This window comes from Cupressus sempervirens, chromosome 11, assembly GCF_028749045.1.
Source record: "Cupressus sempervirens isolate cs-2001-9-10 chromosome 11, ASM2874904v1, whole genome shotgun sequence".
Classification (NCBI taxonomy): domain Eukaryota; kingdom Viridiplantae; phylum Streptophyta; class Pinopsida; order Cupressales; family Cupressaceae; genus Cupressus; species Cupressus sempervirens.
The window spans coordinates 823,291,368-823,301,260 of NC_143128.1; the positions used below are offsets into that span (position 1 = coordinate 823,291,368).

Below are 9,893 nucleotides of genomic sequence, written 5' to 3' on the forward strand. Positions count from 1 at the left end.
AATTATCATTTATTTTTTATTTTCTTATTTTCATAAATAAATTCAAAATTGATTTATATGATATTAACAACTAGTATTTTGTATCTCATAGGAAACACATAGTGCACAAGAGGTTGGACGAGAGAGTTTTGTATCATTGTTGATGCAACCATTATATCCTAAGGAGGAGTCAACACAAATAAGTTGTAGTTTCAATTCTTGATTATATGTTATAAATTTAGCATGGTATGAATTATAATGTTATAGTTTAAGTTGTAGATTCATCTGGTAAACATACTTGAACATACACCGGCCACAATCACTTAGGTTCAAGCATTACTGAGAACATATGAGAGAACTCCTGACTAGTGCAAGAGGTCAATGAGAGATGTATTTATGATGAAATTTTAATACTATAAATACTCATTAAAAAAAAATCATTATGCATTTGAGTAATTCAATGTTAGATACATAGAATCATATAAATTTAGAATTCTAACTTTGGGTTTTCCTTTTTTGTTTATGTAGGAGGCATCTGATCCGTCTAGTGCAGTAAAGAGGCTACATTTTGATCATCCACCAGTAGCCTAGGATAGTATAGTTTTCATAGGATGCATCATGAGACAATTTGAGATGGCAAATGCCACATTGTTTACAAAAACATTGATATTATACACATTCCAATCGCATGATCAGCCACATTTTTTATATGGGGGTGAACCCACAATAATGGGTTCCACTTTAGTGGGACGAACAAACTTGGAAAAGTTGGCAAATTTTTGGATTTCTATTAGCCATATGTTTGCTTGAACATATTAGACATGTTTGCGCGAACACGTACCCTGCGCATGTTCGGGTGAACATGTGAGCGCATTTGAGGGTATGTTTGCGTGAACATGTGTATGGTACATGTTTGTGCGAACATGTATCAGGCCGATTTCCAGCATTTTAAATCACGTTTTTTACTTTTCCAAAGTCATTTTCATGGTGAGTACTATTCATTGAGTGTTCAAGCGAACGTGTGGTTTGTGCTACCTCCGTCAGCGTCATCCTGTCGCTTTCGTTCTGATTCTCCTCATCGGGTATGTCAAAATATTATTAATTTAATGTTTTCAACATTTTTAAAGTATTTTTTTATGTTATCAAAGTAGATTTTAATGTTTTCAATGCATTTTTTAATGTTTTTAAAACATATTTGAATGTTATTTATGTTTTTAATAGTTTTGAAAACATATTTGAATGTTATTTATGTTGTTAATAGTTTTGAAAACATATCTAAATATTAATTTAATATTTTTATTGTTTATTTATATTAATTTAGAAAATAGAAAAATATTATATAGAAAACATTAGAAAACATTAGGAAAAATAGTAAAAAATTTATAATATAAAACTTAGGGAAAACATTAGAAACAAATTTAGAAAAAATATTACGAAAACATTAGAGAATTTATAATTTAATATAAAATTTAGAAAAAAAAACAGGAAAAAAAATTAAATAAATATTAGAAAATTTATTTTTAAAAATAGAAAATTTAGAAAAAAAACATAACAAAAATATTAGAAAATTTAGAAAAAAACATTACAAAAACATTAGAAAATTTATAATTTAATATAAAATTTAGAAAAAAAAATTATAAAAAATATTTTTAAAAATTAGAAATTTTTTAAAAAAATAAAAAAAATTAGAAAATTTAGAAAAAACATTAAAAAAATTTAGATAATTTAGAAAAAAATATTGCAAAAACATTAGAAAATTTAGGAAAAAAAATTAGAAAAAACATTACAAAAATATTAGAGAATTTATAATTTAATATAAAATTTAGAAAAAATATTTTAAAAAATTTTCAAAAATAAATTTAGAAAAACATTAAAAAAATATTAGAAAATTTATAATTTAATATAAAATTTAGAAAACAATTTTTTTAAAAAAATTACAAAAACATTAGAAAATTTAGAATTTAATATAAAATTTAGAAAACAAATTTAGGAAAAACATTACAAAAACATTAGAAAAACATTACAAAATTTATAATAATATAAATTTTAGAAAAAAAAATTTTAAAAATATTATATATATATGTTAAAGATAAATGTAGACATGTATGTTTTTGATATTAATGTTTATGTATATATGTTGAATTCACTTTAATATCTTAATCTTAGAAGTTTAATTAAATGACATATCTTAAGGGTCTAGATCCTAAATTGAACATGTAAAAATATAGATTAGAATGTATAATTTTTTATTTTGAACATAGATGTACATGTATATTTGTTCATGGTTAAAAGTAGATGTATGTACATGTTTTTAATAAATTCACATTTTTATATGTATAATTTGTGTACATGTTAACTAGTGATCTTAATTTATCTTATAACTAAGTGCAATTAACTATATTTAATAACAAATGTCTTAAGGGGAGATCCTAAATTATACATAAGAATGTAGATTAAAATGTATATTTTATTTCATAAATGTACATGTAAATATGTTCATGTGGTAGATATAGACGTGCATACATATGTTTTCAATATTCATGTTTAAATGTACATATGTTATTATTTTTAATGTCTTAATAATTAGAAGTATATAATTAACTATATAATTCAATGACATGTTTTAAGGGGAGATCCTAAATTATACATATATAAGAATGTAGATTAATTTGCATATCTAGGTATGAATATAACATACATGTACATCCAAACCCTAACCCTAACCTAAGTAAACCCTAACCCTAACCATTATCCAAACCCTAACCTTAACTTTGATCTTAAAATTTAATTTCTAAACCCAAGATTATAAATGATAATAAATACCCTAAATCATAATCTTGAACCAAATCATAAACTTCATATGCTAAGTTCCCTTATCCTAAATTATTAACCATGGACCTTAATATTAACCCCTAAATTTAATGCTAGAAATTATGTAAGTTTGTGTAAACCCTAACAATGTCATAAGGTCTTAAATCTTACCCTAAAATTGAGCCTAGTTACACTAAAACCCTATTTCAAAACCTAATTGAGGCCTAACTTACATAAAATTAAAACAAGTTGATCCTAATCCTAAATTGTTAAAAATTATATTTGAGCTACATGCACATACATTCAAAGACATGTACATATATGAAGTATTCACCCTTGTTTTAAATGATATATATGTAAGCCAACTTGAAACCTAAACTTCGAAACATTATCATTTAAGAGTAATATAAATAATTTATTACCCTTTAATTGAATTCTCTAATAATACCCCCCAAAGTATAATAAAATCCAAGAACAATAAATTAACTCTAACCATAACCAAACTCTCAACTTTAAAGTTATCTTATACTTATATGCAAATTAATCTAGGTCTGGATGTGTTACAGATTATCTAGGTCCATGATGTGTGATGTATGTTTTATTACATGTGTATAATTTTTAATGTTAAAAATAAAAAATTGTGTGTACAACAGGCAGTTTAGCTCTTCATACATTTCTACAGATATGGCTTCACACGATTAGCTTGATTTGGCTCCTGGTGTAGCACCTGATGTAGTTCCTACTGCGGCTCCTACTGCAGCACAGGTTGATGCAGTTCCTGATCTGGCTCCTTGTGCAGCTCGTGATGGGGCTCGTGCTGCAACTTCTGGTGGGACTTGTCATGCACCTCTATGTAGGGCTCATCGTGCAACTCATGTTCTGGCTCCTGGTGCAGCTCTTGGTGGTGTAGGTCCTACCATGGCTCCTGGTGCAACTCCTATTCCAGGTCAGGCTACACCTACAGCTCTTGCTGAGGTCCTGTTGCACCACCTCCATGCATCGATATCGATTCTTTCTTTGCATTTTCAGAGCAGGAGGTTGCTAGACTACAGCACTCTATATTGACCTCTGATGATGGTCTTTATAGAGACATATGTACTACGTTATGTGGGAATTTATAAGATTTGATAGCTAGGTTTAGAGCTCACCATTCATTTACTCTGGCCATATTAGCTTCCATATCTAGGGAGCTTAGGGCTGAGGTTTCATGAAATGTATCATTCGATGACATCAAGAGGGTAGCCCCCAAAGACATCATCTAGAGAGAGCTCTTTCCAACTTATGAGGGAACATAGGGTAGGGTGAGAGGCTACAGAGTCACATGATGCAGAGACCCTATTATTGCTAGCATGATCTATTATTGTGGACAGGGGCGTGGTCAGATTGCAGATTGTGACCAGTACCGTAGTGTAGATCATCTCCCACTTGCAAATCTTAGACAGTTTGTTGGACCAAGGATGCCTCCTGTGACTCCTGCACATGCACCTATTGCAGATAGAGTCGTTATTGCTTCCTAGAGGGAAGCAATTGACACTATTGGGCACATTGCATCTGCGGCAGCTAGTATCATATTAGATTCTATTGGTCGTTATCTTCATAGTCGACGTCCTTGTCCACTTGGTCAACCATCTTCACAAGCATCTAGTAGCACTTCAGATGCCTCCTCTAATGATGCATATAGAGCTGCTGGGATACCACCGCCATACGATATTTATGGTCTTTCAGGACAGCAGACACATATGGATATGGCACTGTATTTTTTGGAGAATATGTTGCACTTTATTATCTATATTTCTAATACACAGAGGATTCTAGTACACTCGGTGATGGATGTTGTTAGACAACATCAGAGCCCTGACATAGTTCCACAGACATAGGCCACCACACTAGTGACAGATGATACACCTGTGCGTAGCTCACAGCATTTAGCACTAGACTCACGACACTCTACAAATGACTCGAGCATACGAGTTGGAAATGTCCATATCAAAGTTGAGGGTCTTGATGATTTTGGTGAGCAATTGCGAGGCCTATCTGAGATTGATACTAGTTTGAGCTTGGGTATTTCATCATACATGGACCTATTGTTTAGACCTGGTAGCACTGATTCTACACCAAATGTACCCAGCCAATTACACAGTCCACTTCACTCAGATTTACTAGCAGTTGGACATGGAGTTTCAAGCTCAGGTGCATCAGTAGATGATACAATGGAGTCTTCTAATCATCCTCCACCTCCAGAGACTCAGGTACATATATAATTTTTTTAAAATTTTAAATATTTATGAAATTAAAAAATATGTTCATTTATTGAAAAATTTAGTTCATATATATCTATATATATATATATATATATATATATATATAATTTAATCTTTAACTCGTAATAAATCATGTAGGCGCAGGTCGCTGAGCACATGGTTACACATACTGTTGGTTTAGGGCATCATGTACATGAGAGAGATGATTCTATTGAGGCATTTGGTAGTGCTCGGGTACTTGAGTTTTAAATAATTTGTTTAAAGTTCATATTTAATTTGAATGTACATGTACATGATGCACATATGTATATATACGTTTTAAAGATAGAACTCTAACACATGTATGTATATATGTATATATATTTGCAGGGCTTGGTTGATGCACCTCGGTGAGAGGATGTATAGGAGACTCAATCAGAGGGTCATTTTGTTCGTATGCATCTTGAGGTGGCCCTCTAGTAGTAGATCAGATTTATATATTTTTTGATGCATTTATATATTGGAGGTCCAGCTTACATATGTACACTTGTATTTCAGTTCCTTGATGACATGCATGTACTTTCACTATTTATTTGATTATTGAGTATTTCAGTAGTTAGATACCATCACATGTATGTATATATGACTTTTTATATTTTGCTACATCTGTGTATTTATTCAAGATTTACAGTTTGCATTTCAGATACATAGAGATATATTAGATCTGTAGATGTTTATTCTTGAGACATGTATATGTGTACATATGTGTATTTTTTTGTGTTATAGCTATAGAACATGATCTTGAGACGTGTGTACATGTATATCAATTATCAATTAGTAGGAAGTTAGAAAGATGCATATTTCTTAAATTATCAATTACTAACCCACTAAAGATAAATATTAGTTTTATGTGGATAAAAATATGTTAATAAACTAACCTAGATGATAACTATGAGCTTATAATCTTACAATTTTAAAAACACATGTTTAATTTTCACTTATGAAATTCAATCTAGTTTGAAAAAAAATTAATAAATGAATTTAAATTATTAAATTCATCTATGGTACAATTAATTTAAATTATTAAATTATATATTTTTTTAATAAACTAAATTTGATAATTAAGAACTTATGATCGTACAATTAAAAACACATTTAATTCAAGATGAAATTCAATAGTTTGAAAAGAAGTTGATATTTAGGAATTGTAACATAGATAATGAAATTGTGTAAGTTTGAAATTGTAACATAGATAATGAAAGTGTTGAAGTATGAAAAATACATAGAGGGTATGCAAGACAAGAAAGCAATGTTTGAAGTATGAGATGCAATCCCTAATTTGTGTCCCAAGGAACTAATTGGTTTTGGAGTTCCTAGGAAACCTATTGGCCAGTGTTCAAAGGAAATCAATGCGTTAATGCAAGGGCCACCTTTTTTCTACTATGAGAATGATGCTTTTGCATTGAAGGATATTTGGAAGACAATATCTGAACAATTTAATAGTGTTGAACCAGAGTTGGTGTACTCAATGTTCTTTTCAGCTTCTAGAAGAGCAAGAGGGTATGTGCATAACCTTCCAATAGAAGAGCGATTTCAAGCAGAACCTCTCCCCCCCATGACTATTCAGGAAGCACTTCCACAAATAAAAAAGTATTGGCCTTCATGGGATTAGAGGACAAAATTGAATTCCATAGACTCAAGACGATGTGGCACTGTCCTTATTGATCAACTAAGAGTTATGATTCAGAATTCATGAGGGAAACTACAAGATAGTGTGCATAAATATATACTTCAAAAGTGTAAAGAGTGGAATTTGGTATGGGTGGGGCCAGATGACCTCGTCCCTCTAGAGCTTCATGAGATAGAGCTTATATTAGGATTTGATAGAGATCACACTCGTGGAACTTCTTGTCTAACTGATCGCTTGCATTGTTTGGGTAATTCATTCCAAATAGATATAGTTGCATATCATTTATTAGTCTTAAAAGCATTATATCCTAATGACGTCAGAGTACTTTCTCTATTTTCTAGTATTGGTGGAGTAGAAGTTGCTCTTCATCGACTTGGGATACATTCAAGTTGTGTTGTATCTATTTTTTATGAGTTTCCTCACATTATGATGGGAGTGAGGGAAATAATGCACTCAAAAGCCTCAGCTAATATTTTTTCCTGATCAATGTGTAGGCTCTTTTTTTTGTAAATAGCTCAACGTTAATAAACTACTTAAAAAATGGAAAAGGATTTTAACTAGAATAGAATGTTCTCTACTGATTTTAAATTCTCAAATCAAAGGATTACATACCCTAACTAAGAATAGTAATTTTTTTCATTTTCAAACTAGTTTTATAAAGGTCTACAATCAGAAAATACTCTTTTTTTTTAATGAGAATTCAATTTTCAGTCTTCCAATGAATTTCTTTGAACTGACTCTAAAGTGGTTTGTCGTGGAAGCTTATCGTAATGATAATGTTTCTACTTTTTTAATGGATGGTTTTTAATTATAACTTTTGGAGGACCTTCGTGGGCTTAGAAGGTATACATTCTGTTTTACAATGATACAAAATCACCATATTTATTGTTTGCAACTACTTGAATTTCCTTGAAACTTTTTAAGGTGAAGTATGGAGAATTGTAGATGATTAAGGGAAACCCTTTTCTTAGCTGAGAAATTCTATAGTGATGCTATTTTAGGTATCAGATTCCAAGCAGTCTCACACAATTCTTTTTAAAAACAAGTTCTTACATTTTATATGCTAATCTTGTTAAACCATAACTATAAAACTAATTCAATTTCATTATTAACAATGAGTACAATTGAACCTAACCTTAAATCTAATTAAGTAGAAAAATAAATATAATTTATCACTTATGAAATTCAATCTATTTTGAAAAAAAGTTGATAAATAAATTCAAATTATTAAACTCATCCATGGTACAATTAATTTAAATTATTAAATTATCTAATTTTTTAATAAATTAATGAAAATTAAGAACTTATGATCGTACAATTAATCTAAACACATTTAATTCAAGATGAAATTCAATAGTTTGAAAATAAGTTGATATTTAAGAATTGTAACATAAATAATGAAATTGTGTAAGTTTGAACTAACTTCTAGCCTATTTATATCAAGTTGTTAAATTATTAAATTCATCCATAGTACAATTAATATTATAGTTTTTAAATAAACTAATGATAATTGAGACTCAGATATTTAGATTAAAAATACAATTTCACCAAAGTTGATATTCACAATTTCACCATAGTACAATTGAAAACACATTTCACCAAAGTTGATATTCAGATTATTATAAAATAAATCTCAAAGGTCTAATCAACCATGATGTACATTTATAACATGCAATATTTTTTTATGATCTTCACTGTCTAGTCTCCACTTGCGATGTACACGCTTAAGTTTAACTGAATGCAGACAAAGCCCTGTAGCAACGACTAGGTGGCTATATTGTAAAACCTTGTTGTCAGGTTGATAATCAAAAAAGTGTATTCCATGTTGGATTATTTTGTCTTGCTTCAAATATGTTGCCTCTATCACAACAAAACCTGTACCACAAATTTAAGTGTTTTAAAATTTGATAGATATGAAGTTACCTAGATATATATATTTATTTAAATATATATGTGCATGTACATGTATATGTATAATTTACCTATGGGGAACAACATTCCATCACTTTCTTCAAGGTCATATAACTTTTTCCTCTCTACAGTACATCGCAATAAATAATAACTGACACCTTCATGATTTCCAGGCTCAACAATCACTGCAAGGACATCTCCTACATAAAAAGTATACATGAATGCATGTGTACAATATATATAAAATAGTTGAAATTGATAATTAAATAAAAAGTTGAGATTAATTTTTATGATACTCACCCACTTTTACCAATCCAGAGATATGATTATAATCATCAGAAATCAATGGAATATCATCAAAATTTTCATCTTCTTTATCAAATGTATCGGTAACATCAAGTGGTACCAAAATCCATGCACCTGTATATCCATGTGTCTGATTGATGCATTCTTCATAGTTTTCATCAATGCAACTATCACAAAAACATGAGTATTCTCTTGTCTTCAATGTCCAATTGCAATTATCTGTACTCATGACTGAATGTAAGGAATGTGTCTTTTCTATCCTCTTGCAACCATGCATGTTTTTTCTATTAACACCTGAAAGTTCATTAAATTGAAAATATAGAAAAATTAAATTTAAACTTCAATGAATTCAAAAATAAAACTTAACAATAAAATGTTATAATTTAATTGCATAAAAGTTAAATAGACGTACACATCCATACCTGTTATCTCCCAGAAGACTCTATATGGTGCCTATCGACTCATTGTTGATGATGTCTCAACCTTATCTAATGCAAAATGAGTCTTACACCATTCAACAACATCATGTGCATCATTTACACAAACTCCTTGATAATTTATTTGATACTTTCGCAAAGCACGTTTGATGCAAGCTCTAGCACCATCATGTTTACCTTATCCATGGCCACTCTCAAAGAAATTCCATATGCATTTTATATTCTCATTGCGATGATATCTACACAATGCATAAAATGGTCTAGATGATTTAAACTATGTGGCACATCCATCAGACCAAACATAATGTTTATCAACATTTATGTTTCTTTCTTTCAAATAAGAAAAGAACGTATTGAAGCAATGTTCTACATAGTGAATGCCATGTTCTTTATCATCACTTATATAAAAATGATATTCCTTTATAATTACTTGTGCTTGAATTTTACTCTAAACATCATCCAAATCTAACTATGCATGTCTATAAAAAAGCATGTACCATAATAGTGACCTTCTTATTA

The 9,893-nt window shown here is 29.8% G+C and overlaps 1 pseudogene; it reads left to right on the forward strand.

Annotated features, from left to right (window-relative positions):
* Positions 1-875: 875 nt before the first annotated feature.
* Positions 876-7,452, forward strand: LOC149532092 (DNA (cytosine-5)-methyltransferase DRM2-like; annotated as a pseudogene).
* The last annotated feature ends 2,441 nt before the right edge of the window (positions 7,453-9,893 follow it).